We start from the raw sequence: 13,312 nt of genomic DNA, 5'->3' as shown, positions 1-13,312 counted from the left end.
GCTAGTTTGTCATTGTTTTATTTTTGTTGTGCTTTTTAATTAAAAATAACTAATCTATCTTTTCGAAATCTTAAATTTGATAGGTGTGCCTATAGATTTAGGCAAAACTATGATCCAGAATTCGAAAGTAAAAGGTAAAGGCCTCATAAGCCTTTCCAAAATTGGAATTCCTATTCACAAAATTAAAATCACCAATAATACTGATGAAACAACGAGCTGAATGTTAACTACATGTTACCATATAACTGTAAACTATGATAAAAGGAAAACTATTCATCAGCAATGAGCATTGATTAACCCAAAGTTGTAGCAAAAAAAAGAAAATGAAACCAAAGCATATGCTCGTGCGACCAGTAGGAAGAATTAGTTTAAATGTGACTACTTGCGTGAAGCCATGCTCTTTTGTTTGCTGTCAAACGGTTGACCACTGCTGTGTGTGTATCCTGTCACGAATTGTGGCAAAAAGTCCTACACAATGGGAATAGTGTGATTTAAGGTCTATACTGAACTTTGATTGAAATAGGAATACTCCACATCTCAATTCGATTTGTGTTACTTTGAGTATGACTTTAGCTGGATTAAAGTAATAAATCAGTTGACATGGTGCATTCTTAATCGTGTTAATATCGGAATATTGTTGTCCATGTAAACGGTATACAGTATGATTTCCAAACAAGATTTAGTTTTATACTTGTTCTCGTTTCTTTCAGGACCTGCTTTCCGAAAAGGATGCGCATTGAAATGCAGTTTTGAAACGGTCCAGTTGAAGTGTAAACCGGATTGGACATGAAGACGGGCAGCTTCATTCATGTTAATGTCACTTTCTGTTGTATATACATGTGATGTTGCCAATTAAACTTGTGTAAACTTGCTTTGGCCAACTGTTATGCGACAGCTAGAGGACATCATTTTTCTTAAAGTGATTTTATAAAGATTTGTATTTTCACTATGACTCAACCTTATTACTTATTTTTGAACATCAATGGGAAAAAAAATGGCAAAATTGTTTTATATTCATGGATGCTTTGGAATAAAGACCTAAGGTTGGACATTTGGCAGATTACAGCAGAAGTGGAATCAACAAAATATTGAACTTTAAATGTACTGTTTTTCTAAAGATCTTAATCCAAAACTGCTATGTGTTGCAATTTTGAAGTTGATTAAAATCTCAATGGAAGCCTTGGTTATTATTTAGGGCATTACACATACAGCCACTGGATGCCATTAAACTTCCATTCACTTTAATGTTTAGTCAATTCTAAGTTTTTTTTAAAAATCTACTCTATCAAGCTTTAAAACCACAATGTATGATTACTAAAATATAGAGAAAAATGACATTGTGGGCAGGTGACAAGGGTTGACTGACAGTTGTACTTTTTGCAAAATGTAAATAAAGTCACAGGTACTTTGAACAGTAGTCTTAGCAAAATGTTTTGCATAAAGCCAAGGAGTGTTCCATGACACTATTTTTAAAGATCCTTTTTACCAAGTCCATTTTACTGAAATTAAAAAACCTGGTTGTTTATTAGTACTTATAGAATAGTCATGCAGAATGTGCTTTATCCCTAATCCTACTAGTGTTAATAAGCAGCAAATTAGGAGTTACAAGTTATAGTTAAAAATGGGATATTAAAATAAACTGACAAAAGTAACAATGCAAAGCATCTTTATTTTGATTACATACAAAGACAAACTCAGAAACAGAAGACCAAGCGACACTTTAAAGTAAGATAGGACTTGCACCGCTCATGCAACAACTTAAACATGCTGCTCAGGATCTGCTGAAAACCTAGAATAAAAAAAAAAACAAAGCATAAGCCACGACAGACAGCACAGAAACCGCAGATCGACTAGAACTGATCTCAGTCCCATATCCGCAAGTTTCATCCAGCAGTCACCATTAAAAGGTTGTCATCCTTGATCAGGAATCATTTCATTTTATTAAAAGCCAATAGACATACCTTCATCTGCTCCACCGGGTCCTCAGCACCTTTCAAGAGAAAAACCATTAACAGAGGGCACAGAAATAAAATCACACAAGACTAATTCAGCAAAAGTGTCGAGTGTTGGACAGTCGAGTGACCGACGCAGACATTGGGAGAGTGGCCAGTCAAAGCCTGCCCGTTAATCTAGCACGTCGTTGGAAAACCTAGTGCACATAAACAGCACAGGCTCTCTAGAAACGTGCAAAGGGATATTAAAAACGCTGATCTTACCAGTGCACGGACCCACACAACAACAGTTGACTTCTCGCTGGCAAAACTGCACCATCTGATGAAAAAAGAAACATTAATGCTAAAAAGCTCAAGTTGAAAACCATAAACAATGATACCAGTTAAAAATGGGCTCAGGAGCGTATCTTGTAGGTCTCATTATAGAGTAACTCTCTCAGAGAGGGCAAGTTGTGTCATCACAGCCAGTATAAAAACAAAAAACCTACAAGAGAAACCCACCTTTTAGAGAAGGCTCACGCAGACCATCTCAAAGGAGAACGTTGAAGACAACAGGATTCATCCTCAATTCACTTTCGCATCATCCAACCTGCATGAAAGAGAAAAAGGTCAAGAAGGGCTACTTCAAGTAGGACACACTCGTATGGCAAGCCATTTTAGACTAAAACACCCGAAGCGTTACTCATCGTAAATGCATTACTACGAACAACTAAATGAGCTCTATAACTCAAGTTTTACTAGTAACAACTAGAGAGCTATACAAATGGATTTTTACTAGTCATGTCTCCATTGACTTTCCATTATTTTATTATTAGAGAGCCCTTTAGTATTGTCACTAGAAAGTTGAATTAGAGAGCTCTATAGTATTGTTACTAGTAAGAATTGAATTAGAGAACCCTTTAGTATTGTTACTAGGAAGAATTTAGAGAGCCCTTTAATATTGTTACTACAAAGAATTGAATTACAGAACCCTTTAGAATTGTTACTAGTAAGAATTGGAGAGCCCTTTAATATTTTCACTAGAAATTGAATTAGAGAACCCTTTAATATTTTTAAGAATTGAATTAGAGAGCTCTCTAATTGGCATGGTTACTAGTAAAAATGCAAATACGAAGAACAACACCTAGTATATTTTAGGCTAAAACGGCTTGCCATACACGTGAAGACATGTTTCGGTTGTCTTTTACCTTAATGTTGCTAAGTCAGCTACAGCTAAACTGCACAGCGACCGTCGGTAAAAGTGTTGCTTTCGGCCCCGTTTTGACCGTAACCGTTACAGAGGAACGGAGACGACTTCGATCAGGGCCGTTGATTGCGGCTTCACAACCGTTATGTATTTAACATGCACAGAAACGTGCGCTTGCACATATTTAACCATTAAATAACTCATAAGTCTGCACGTGTAAGTTACATAGTTGAAGTTGAATCAATACCTCTGCAGGACTGGCTGCGGAAGAACCACGTGGTGACCCCAAACTTATTTCGACAAACACCTGAAAAGCAGAAGAAAAGATAAATCGGGGGACCTTCGTGAAAGTCACAGTAGAAACAATAAATTGCAAAGCACGCAGCCTTATGTACATTGAACTCATTTCCACGTTTCTTTAGATTTAAAAACAGCCTAAACGCATGGAGTAAACAAAACGTAACGTTAGACAAATAACCTAAAATGGCGCCGCTTTGGAAACTTCTGTTAGCAACATTGCATTCATTCACAAAACAAAAAACAGCTTTCCATAGCTTTATGAAAGTCTACAAATAAACTGGAAGGCCGTTTCTTTCGAGCGCAACCGCGATTGTTACACCCTACATTCACATCCCGCGTTAAACGACAAAAAACACAAACAAACTATACATAACAACTAGTTATTAAATTTAATTAAATTCACGGACTCTGATGATTCTTCAAGACTAAATAGACTCACCTCCATTCTTTGGGAACGCGGGTTGAAAGAGAAAGATGAGGATGTGACGCGTTCTTTTATACAGCGAAGCGCAACGCTGATTGGTGGACGGGATCATCGCTGATTGGTTAAATGTATTGGCTGGGTCGCAACGCTTGATGGGATTTGTAGTTCTGAGATTTTTCGGACATCTGAGATCAGAGGAGCCATTGCTGTTGCAGATTAAATATTACACAGATAACATTAAATAATTTTTTTTACCAGGTTACATGTTGATTATTAGTAACTTTAACCCCTTTTTCTTAACATCTCTGCCATTAGTCGCGCACATCCGCCATGCTTGTAGTTTTTTTTTTTTTAACGCGTTCTATTCTGTTTGTAGTTCTGGACCAAATCCTTTGCCAAAGCAAAATGGATTGTGGGCAATATTAGCCATTAGAGTGTGCAAAATTCGACCTGAAATAGTAGACCATCTGGGGACTTTTGCATACTCTTTTCAGCATACTATGCTTTGGGACACACTTATTGTAATCTCTCATACTATTTAGGACAGATGGTAGGCTAACATTGGGACGCAGGGTATATTGCAAAAATCAGTTGTAAATAGGGTTGCAAATTTCTGGAAATGTTCTGGAAACTTTCCATGGGAACTTCATCTGGGGAATTTTGGAAATATTCTAATTTAAAAACTTAACAGGAATTTATGGAAATTAAATGAAAATTTGAGCAAACTTAGAGAAACTGTATCATGAACAAATATAAATATAAACATTTAGTTTGATCATAAGCTGACATGCATGCAAACCAATACAAATAAAAAAAAATACATTTTTGGATTTTTTTTTTGGAATCTGATTTTTTTCAGGTTTCATTGATAAATAGAAACTTAAAAAGAACAGCAGTACAATAATAGAACTGTACTGTATTGTTAAAAAGAATTTCTATTTTAAATAAAATGCTGTTCTTTTTATTACTTTTATTGATCAAAGACCTCTCTATTTTTTTATAAATAAATAAATGAAGGCTTGATGAGCATAAGTGGTGCAATGTTCAAAAACATTAAAAACAGTAGTAAAAATGTGCCCCAACTTTCGACCATTACTGTACTTCTGTATGATAACACAAAACTGGCTAGCAGAAGGTAGAGGAAAGAGCTAAATTGAGTGTAAACTGTCAATGAAATAGTGCTAACTGGCTTAGACTTTTCATTTACTTTTTATGGATTACATGAATACATAGTTTTTTTTACACAATAGCAATACATTGTTCAGAATTTATTAATTCTCCCTAATAGCTTTTTTTTATCTTTTAAATTTTCCTTTCTATAATAGCCTACTTGTTATATACACTAAGAAATAATTCAAGTTTTGTGGACGTTCACATAGACTTGCCATTATTCAGGTGGCGACACAGCATTTGACCACTGATTAATAAAAATCATTTCAGGTTTAAGAAGTGTTTCAACATTGCAACAACTATAAACGCATTGATTTTTATTTGAATTATCATTCTGTTAAATGCATGTATTTCTAAGTCTTTGGAAGGCTTTTGTCTTTCTCTTTCAGCTAATATAAGAGTACTCCTGAGATTTTAAAATAAATATTGTAATAATTAAGATCACAGTTTTGATCACATGACATACAGGTTAACTAATGAAACATTGCAACATTTTTTTTAATTGATTTTATGATTTAATAAATTATTAGTTTTTCATTAAACTCATAAATCCCATGCAGTTCCTTCATAAACACCAGTTTGGGAAACCTCGACATAATATGATGTTTAATGCACTTTATGTTGTTAATAACAAATGGAATATATTTTCTAACTCTTTTTAACTTTATGTCAATATGGTACAATATTATTCTATTTAAATCAATGTAATAAGCAAGTTAGGTCAAAGGTAATCAAAAAGTAACCTAAAAGTGCCTATAATGCCTAAAATGTGTAATGTAATGGATTACGGTACTAACTACAATTTTTGTCATGTAATTTGGAATCAGTAATGGATTACAATTTGTAAGTAATCTGCCTAGCTCTGTCTGGGATATATATTTGATTATATATGAAAACTCCATTACATGTATTCAACTGGGGGGGAAATGGCATATTAAAGGTGATAATATAAATAATGTAATGTTTTTGTGTTATAGGATTTTTTTAATGACACAGCTATGGCATAATTATTCAACCCATATCCAACATTAAGTCACTTATTTTTATAGAAGTGAACAAAATTGTCTTAAAACACAATTAAGCCTTTAGAAACTGTTAAAAAACACAATTAGCTTGAGCTGTTACACAAACATACATTCAGCCCATGTGCTGAAGTTGAGTAGCAAATATGGCAAAGTCAACAGAGCTCTCACAAAAGTTATAGAGAAGATAGTTTTATTATATTAAAAAGTCTAAGGTTCCATGAAGATTTTCAAGACATTAGAAGACACAGCTGGCAGCCTTATTCCTTAGTTTAAAGTGTGTTTTACTAGAAAACCAAAGACTTGCAAGATGGCCCAAGGAAAGGTAAAGAAACATTTTAATTCTGAGTGTAAGAAGAACACCAGACAAGTATGGCCTTCATGTTAAGGCATCTTACCGAATACCACTCTTGACCAAGAAGAACAAAAGGTCGACTTGAGCATGCTAAAATTCATGTGGAGTTCTGGAAGAATGTTTTATGGAGTGATGTGACCAAACTGGAACTTTTTGGACCTATGGATCAACATATGTCTGGAGCAAAAAAGGCAAAATTTGTGAGCAGAAGAAAGATCTCCATCGTCAAACATGGAGGTGGGCCAGTCCTGTTATGGAGTTGTTTTACTGTAGCAGGAAGTGCGTAACCGTAAGAAGGATATGGTGGATTCTTTGAAGTATCAGGCCATTTTGGCTCGAATTGTGATCCCTTTGGTGTAAAGACTGGAGCTGATGATCAATAGACTTTCCTGCAGGACAATCCTCCCAAAGTACATCCAAATCTACTTATGCTTTGTTCAGGGATCAGACGGATAATGTTCTTGAGTGGCCTGTTCAGTCTCCAGATTTAATTCTCATTGAAAATATTTGGTCGAATTTGAAGAAAGCAGTGGTTATCAGTGAACGGAAAGCTTTTTCAGGTGAGTAACGGGCCAGGACTGTAGGTGACAGAAGCTTCTAAGCACTTATAAGCAGCATTTATAGGTGGTTTTAAAGGTGCCATAGAATGCATCTATATACAATATTTTAAATTGTTCTCTGTTATCTACATAGAAGGTATATGACATAGGAAAGGGCAAAAAATCTCCAGAAACGGTTTTACAGGTCCATTTACAACCCTATTGTCCCTAAAATTAAATGGTCTGTTATTGCCTTATTTGGAAGGTTCATGAATATTAATGATGAGCTCTGCTCTGATTGGCTGTTTCACAGAGCTGCTCATTTCAGAAGCTCGCACATGGATGAAAATATATTTAAACAAGAAGCTCGAGCCACTATTAATATGCGGTTCATTGAAACTGCCGTTTTGAATGCGCGATCATTGTGCTCTTTTGTAACGTTATACTACAGCGGCAGTACTTACCACATAAGTTTAGATGCTTGTTAGTGATGCTCAGATCTGTAAATCATTCACCATCGTCCGCAGTCATCTCTCAGTTTATGTGGTAAGTGAAATCTGTACTGCAATATAACAGGCTACCGCTAGCAGTAAACTAACCATGTCCCTTCAGTGGCTTGCCTTATTTTATTAGATCGGCTTATTTGTTTTCCGTTCCTTTCTGAGTAAGTTACAGACACCAACCATCCCTGCACTTAACATCTCCTGCACAACCTGGAACATAACATTTATTCCCGTGATCTGCCATTTTTGCTATTGTCCTCACTTTGTTTTTTCACAATAGCCTATCTGGAGATCATCTGATGATTGGTCTATACAAATGTTGGGGGCGTAACTATTAATGATCGCAACTCTTACGTAATAGTCTGTGTTATGTTGGAATTTACCTATTTTTCGGTGGTCTTTTGCAAACACCAGATTTATATAAGAAGGAGGAAACGATGGTGTTTAAGACTCATAGTATGTCATGTCCATGTACTGAACTGTTATTATTCAACTATGCCAAGGTAAATACAGATTTCCATTCTACCTTTAAATAATAAAAGATTCTCCACTAAATTTAACTTTTGGGGGTTGAATAATTTTGAACATGAACGTTTAAAGCCAATTTTATTTATTTATTATTTTTTTTTCATTATTCATCAACATACTGTCAGGACTATGGACCTGTTTTGTCTTGTGTTGCCACTGTTTCAGTTCCTGTTTACCTTATTTGGTTGTATTTAATTATAAAACCCTTTATAATCTATAATAACATTAGACTTACTTCATATTTTCTCTAAACCTTCTTTATTATGGTCATTTAAAGATATGCTTTATGTTGTGTGTGTCAGGATTGTGATCTGTTTTGTTGTTTTCCTGGTGTTTTTCCCCCCTGTGTTCCCATTGATTTGGTTTATTCCTCCGTCTCCCCCTTTGGTTCAGTGTTTATTTGGTTTACCCTTGCCCTTATTTGGACTTCCCCCTCGTTATCCTGGTGAACACCTGTCTTGTTTAGTGACCACTCCTCTTTGAGTATGTTTAAATAGTCCTTTGTTCCTCATTCCCCTTGTCTGGGATTAATGTTTCTACATGTTGCTCCATCCCTGGATTTCTGTTCTTTGTTTATTTAATAAATCCTTGTTATACAGAATACCGGACCTGATAACAAGATGGACCAGGCTGAGGAGAAGTTGTGGGGACTGCGGCAGGGCGGTCGGGAGTTGGAGTGAAATGTGGAGGATTTCCTCAAGCTGTCCTCAGCCCAATGATTACAGTAGGCCTCTGAATCACCGGCCAAGATGGCCGCCACGCCAGAGTCTGCGGCCAAGATGGCCGCCAAGACTGAATCCCTGGCCAAGATGGCCGCCGTGCCTGAGCTCCCAGCCAAGATGGCCGCCAAGACTGAATCCCCAGACAAGATGGCCACCACGCCAGAGTCTGCACCCAAGATGGCCGCCACGCCAGAGTCTGAAAATAAATTCAATTTCACTTTTGCAAACTCCCTTTATAATCATTAAAAACTCTTACTTGTCTTATAGTTTTTAGTTTGTCGCGATCTCACAAACTTTTAATTAATGATACTCTCTAAACTGCACACTGAATCTATTATTTACATTGTCTCTACACTTTTTTATAATGAATTACAAAAAATGCAATCTGCTTTCACTATCTGTGCTGTGAGGAGTAGGATGGCATTCACTAAATTCCAGGGGTTTCATTACCACAACATAAAATGGGTGTTTCTGGGGGCATTGGGAAAACGCCCCTTTCTAAAAAAAAAAAAATATTAAGAGAGGTCACGATCATGCGCAGTAAATCAGTTTTTTTTGCGCGGGCAATGAATATAAATATGAAGGGCACGAAACCCCTGCGATCGTGGAGGTATCTGAAGCAAAAGGCTTTTCCCAAACTGCGCATGATCGGTGACCTATGCAAATTCTCAAATAGGCCACACCTGCCTGGTGACGCAGTATCAATTACGCTGTTCTGAAACCCCTGGAAAAAAGTGCATCACGGAGTAGGATGCGCAGGTATTATGGCCAATCACAAAAGACGGCATTGCACATAGAGACAGAGCGCATTTAGGCCACGCCCACACCGGGGGTAAAACAATTCAACGCTCTCCATTGACTTTGTATTGCACTGAGTTTGTTAATGATGAAAAAATATATACATTTCAGCATTAGAATAATCAGAGTCATCTGCAAAGTTTGAATTAGTTTACATGGCAATGACTACTAAAAATAACCTGCAGGGAACGTTCTGGGAAGGTTCTTTTTAGGTTATAAAATTAAACCCAAAAAAAAAATAATAATAATAACCTGCAGGGAACGTTCTGGGAACGTTCTTTATAGGTTATTAAAAAGAGAACCTACAGGGAACGTTCTCATTTGGTTCCTGAAAAAATAACCAAACGGGAACCATATGGGAACGTTAGGGAAACGTTCTGTGTTTTCTGGGATAGACCAATAAAATTTAGTTTCTCAATATATCTCCTCCTTTCAGAAGGGTTAAATAATCCTTTGACATGGTTAAATAATGAATGTTTACTGTCGCTGTTAAATTTAAAGGTCGACAGCTTATAAAACCGTAGTTCTGTGTTTTTTTTTAGCTTGTTTACTGTACACCTTGTCACATCGTAGCTTTTTAGACATTGTTATGATTTTTGTTATAAGTCAGAAATGACAAGGAGGCAGCTTCCCGAATTACAAAATCAATGGAGAGCGTTGGTTTGTTTTCCCCCGGTGGGCGTGGCCTTCAGATTATGACTCTTGTCGCCCTGTCTCTATCAAACCATAACACAAATATTCTGCTACATTTTTGGTCTACATTGCGCTACTTTTACGTTTAGAACTGGGATCGCTTTCGTAGTCTTTTGAATGGATAAATAGAGAAATCACTTTAATTTCTAACTAAAGCTACCCAGTTGGAATACGCCGTATTATATTATATAAAATATTTAAATGAATAAATACATGAAGGGATAAAGTAGCCTAATTATCATGATGGACATCATAGCCGTTAGCTTGAATAAATCAGACAGTAAAAAATGATTACGTAAATGGCTAATTCCATCTGTCCACAGATTATGCCATACACGAATTCATAGCGGCAGAATATGATCAGGATTAGTGGCGTACTGGTTAGCTGATTAAAATAACCCCATTAAGCGCTTTATCTCCTTTTTAAAATTACATGGTACTTGCAAGCATTTTCCGGATCTTGTTAAATTTTATGCTGAAGACCCCGATTTGGAGGCGAAAATTTCACATGTATTTCAGCACCACGGACAGAGCCACTTTACAGACTCCCCCTGAACCGAGCCACGAAGTAACCACAAAAACATTAAGAAAAACATGAGTAAAAACATAAATAGGCCTACATCAGATGCACAATGTGGTCTGATAGTTTGGCTCATGCCATTTGCTTTACGTTAGCGACACCTATCCATATCACGCAGCTGGTCTCTGGTAGTGGATCGTTAGTTGCATAGCAACCCTGTTATGCCAGTGGCTTTAAAATAGGCCTAGTAATAATATTAATAATAATAATAGTAACAACAACAATATTAATAGGTTTAAGTATGCAAATGAGGCATTATTTAATGAAATATGCACTAATTTGCATACATTTCTAGTATGAAACTCTAAACACTGGATCAAGTAATTTTGTCACTCCATAATTCAGAAAAAACAGACAGAAAACAATGTATTTTTTTAGCATTTTTGGGGAGTAAAATGTTATAAAACCAAGCTAATTGTAAATGAACAAATCCCTCTGTAAAACCCTTTAGGATATAAAAATGTAAATTTTGGTGTGTGTAAGTGCTACTGAAGTGGAGATTTATGGCTCAGTGTCTCATTTTGAGAAAATGGCATTCAAAAATATGTATTGCAATTGAAATCTATTGACACAAATAGATAAAGTGCTATAAAAGAAACACTTAGCAGTGTTGGGGGTAACGCATTACAAGTAACGCAAGTTACGTAATAATATTATTTTTTCCAAGTAACTAGTAAAGTAACGCATTACTTTTTAATTGACAAGAAAATATCTGAGTTATTTTTTTCAAATAAGTAACGCCTGTTAGTCTGAACTAGTCTGAAAAAACACTAGTCTGAAAAAAACACTTTATGAAAAAGCAAAAAGGCCAAAATCTCAAATTTGACAGGTACATGAAAAAACAGCGTTTTTGCCTGGAGTGTTTCTTAATGAAAAATATATTATTACAGGCTCAATATTGTAATTCATTACTTTTTAAATTAACTTTATCCCAAAAACAGGTCTTTAGGGTGTTTTCTTTCCACTAGTCTGAAAAAACACTTTATGAAAAAGCAAAAAGGCCAAAATCTCAAATTTGACATACTTTTCTATAAAAAGTAACAACGTAACGTAATTATTTACTTTTTTAGGGAGTAACTCAATATTGTAATGCATTACTTTTAAAAGTAACTTTGCCCAAAAACAGGTCTTTAGGGTGTTTTCTTTCCACTAGTCTGAAAAAACACTATAAAAAAGCAAAAAGTCCAAAATCTCAAATCTGACAGGTACTTTCCACAAAAAGTAACTAAGTAATGTAATTAGTTATTTTTTTAGGGAGTAACTCAATATTGTAATGCATTACTTTTAAAAGTAACTTTGCCCAACACTCGTCTTTAGGGTGTTTTCACTAGTCTGAAAAAAAAAAAAAACACTTTATGAAAAAGCAAAACGGCCAAAATCTCAAATTTGACAGCTACTTTCCCTAAAAAGTAACTAAGTAACATAATTATTCAATATTGTAATACATTACTTTTAAAAGTTACTTTTCCCCAACACTGGTCTTGAGGGTGTTTTCTTTCCACTAGTCAGAAAAAACACTATAAAAAAGCAAAAAGTCCAAAATCTCAAATCTGACAGGTACTTTCCACAAAAAGTAACAAAGTAACGTAATTAGTTACTTTTTAGGGAGTAACTCAATATTGTAACGCATTACTTTTAAAAGTAACTTTGCCCAAAAACAGGTCTTTAGGGTGTTTTCTTTCATTACTCTGAACAAACATTTTATGAAAAAGCAAAAAGGCCAGAATCTCAAATTTGACAGCTACTTTCCCTAAAAAGTAACTAAGTAACATAATTATTCAATATTGTAATACATTACTTTTAAAAGTTACTTTTCCCCAACACTGGTCTTGAGGGTGTTTTCTTTCCACTAGTCTGAAAAAACACTTTATGAAAAAGCAAAAAGGCCAAAATCTCAAATCTGACAGGTACTTTCCAAAAAAGTAACTAAGTAACGTAATTAGTTACTTTTTTAGGGAGTAACTCAATATTGTAATCCATTACGTTTAAAAGTAATTTTCCCCAAAAACAGGTCTTTAGAGTGTTTTCTTTCCACTAGTCTGAAAAAAAAAACACTTTATGAAAAAGCAAAAAGGCCAAAATCTCAAATTTGTGTGTGTTAAGTGTTTCTTAATGAAAAATATATTATAACAGACTACTGTTTTTTGAAGGAAAACTTTTTTTTTTTTTTTTGGGAATTGCCATTTTATACGAGCAATAAACCAAGAGGTCTTGTTTTACACGGACTTTACCCCTGTTATTCCGCTACTCGCACTGTTTAAAATCATTGCGTTTATTTTTTGTGAGTGTGTGTGGATTCTTTATAAGCATGTAGAAAAATGACATAAACACAATAGATAAACGCGTATAGGCCTGCTTGTATAACCTATAAGAGGAACAGTATTATATAACAGAATGTAAGGAAAGACGCTTATTTTGCAAAAGAGGTTTCGCTTCCTCCACTCCTCGAATAAAAGCAATTCAGCGCATTTACTGTGGTTACACATTAGTTCGAGGTGAGATGTGAGAATGAGCGCATCACATGACTGCAGCACATCCAC

The 13,312-nt window shown here is 35.4% G+C and overlaps 1 protein-coding gene, 1 long non-coding RNA gene and 2 other non-coding genes across 4 annotated transcripts in view; 1 reads left to right on the top strand and 3 right to left on the bottom strand.

Moving 5' to 3' along the window:
• The window catches only part of ctps1a (CTP synthase 1a), a 47,513-nt gene extending 46,561 nt beyond the window's left edge, over positions 1-952 (top strand). The window contains exon 19 of the mRNA XM_073821721.1: positions 711-952. The gene's annotated coding sequence lies outside the window, so the exon portion shown is untranslated. The remainder of the gene's footprint in view (positions 1-710) is intronic.
• Positions 953-1,649: 697 nt separating this feature from the next.
• On the bottom strand, positions 1,650-3,915 carry LOC141290282 (uncharacterized). The gene is made up of 6 exons (XR_012340086.1): positions 3,878-3,915; positions 3,386-3,445; positions 2,454-2,541; positions 2,217-2,271; positions 1,962-1,990; positions 1,650-1,789 (listed from the first exon to the last, which is right to left on the bottom strand). It is a non-coding gene; the product is annotated as an uncharacterized lncRNA (long non-coding RNA).
• On the bottom strand, positions 1,855-1,926 carry LOC141290396 (small nucleolar RNA SNORD99). Its single transcript, XR_012340139.1, has one exon. It is a non-coding gene; the product is annotated as a small nucleolar RNA SNORD99 (small nucleolar RNA).
• On the bottom strand, positions 3,127-3,262 carry LOC141290384 (small nucleolar RNA SNORA16B/SNORA16A family). Its single transcript, XR_012340127.1, has one exon. It is a non-coding gene; the product is annotated as a small nucleolar RNA SNORA16B/SNORA16A family (small nucleolar RNA).
• Positions 3,916-13,312: the final 9,397 nt, after the last annotated feature.

This window comes from Garra rufa, chromosome 17, assembly GCF_049309525.1.
Source record: "Garra rufa chromosome 17, GarRuf1.0, whole genome shotgun sequence".
Taxonomy (NCBI): domain Eukaryota; kingdom Metazoa; phylum Chordata; class Actinopteri; order Cypriniformes; family Cyprinidae; genus Garra; species Garra rufa.
This window is presented reverse-complemented; position numbering and strand designations above follow the sequence as displayed.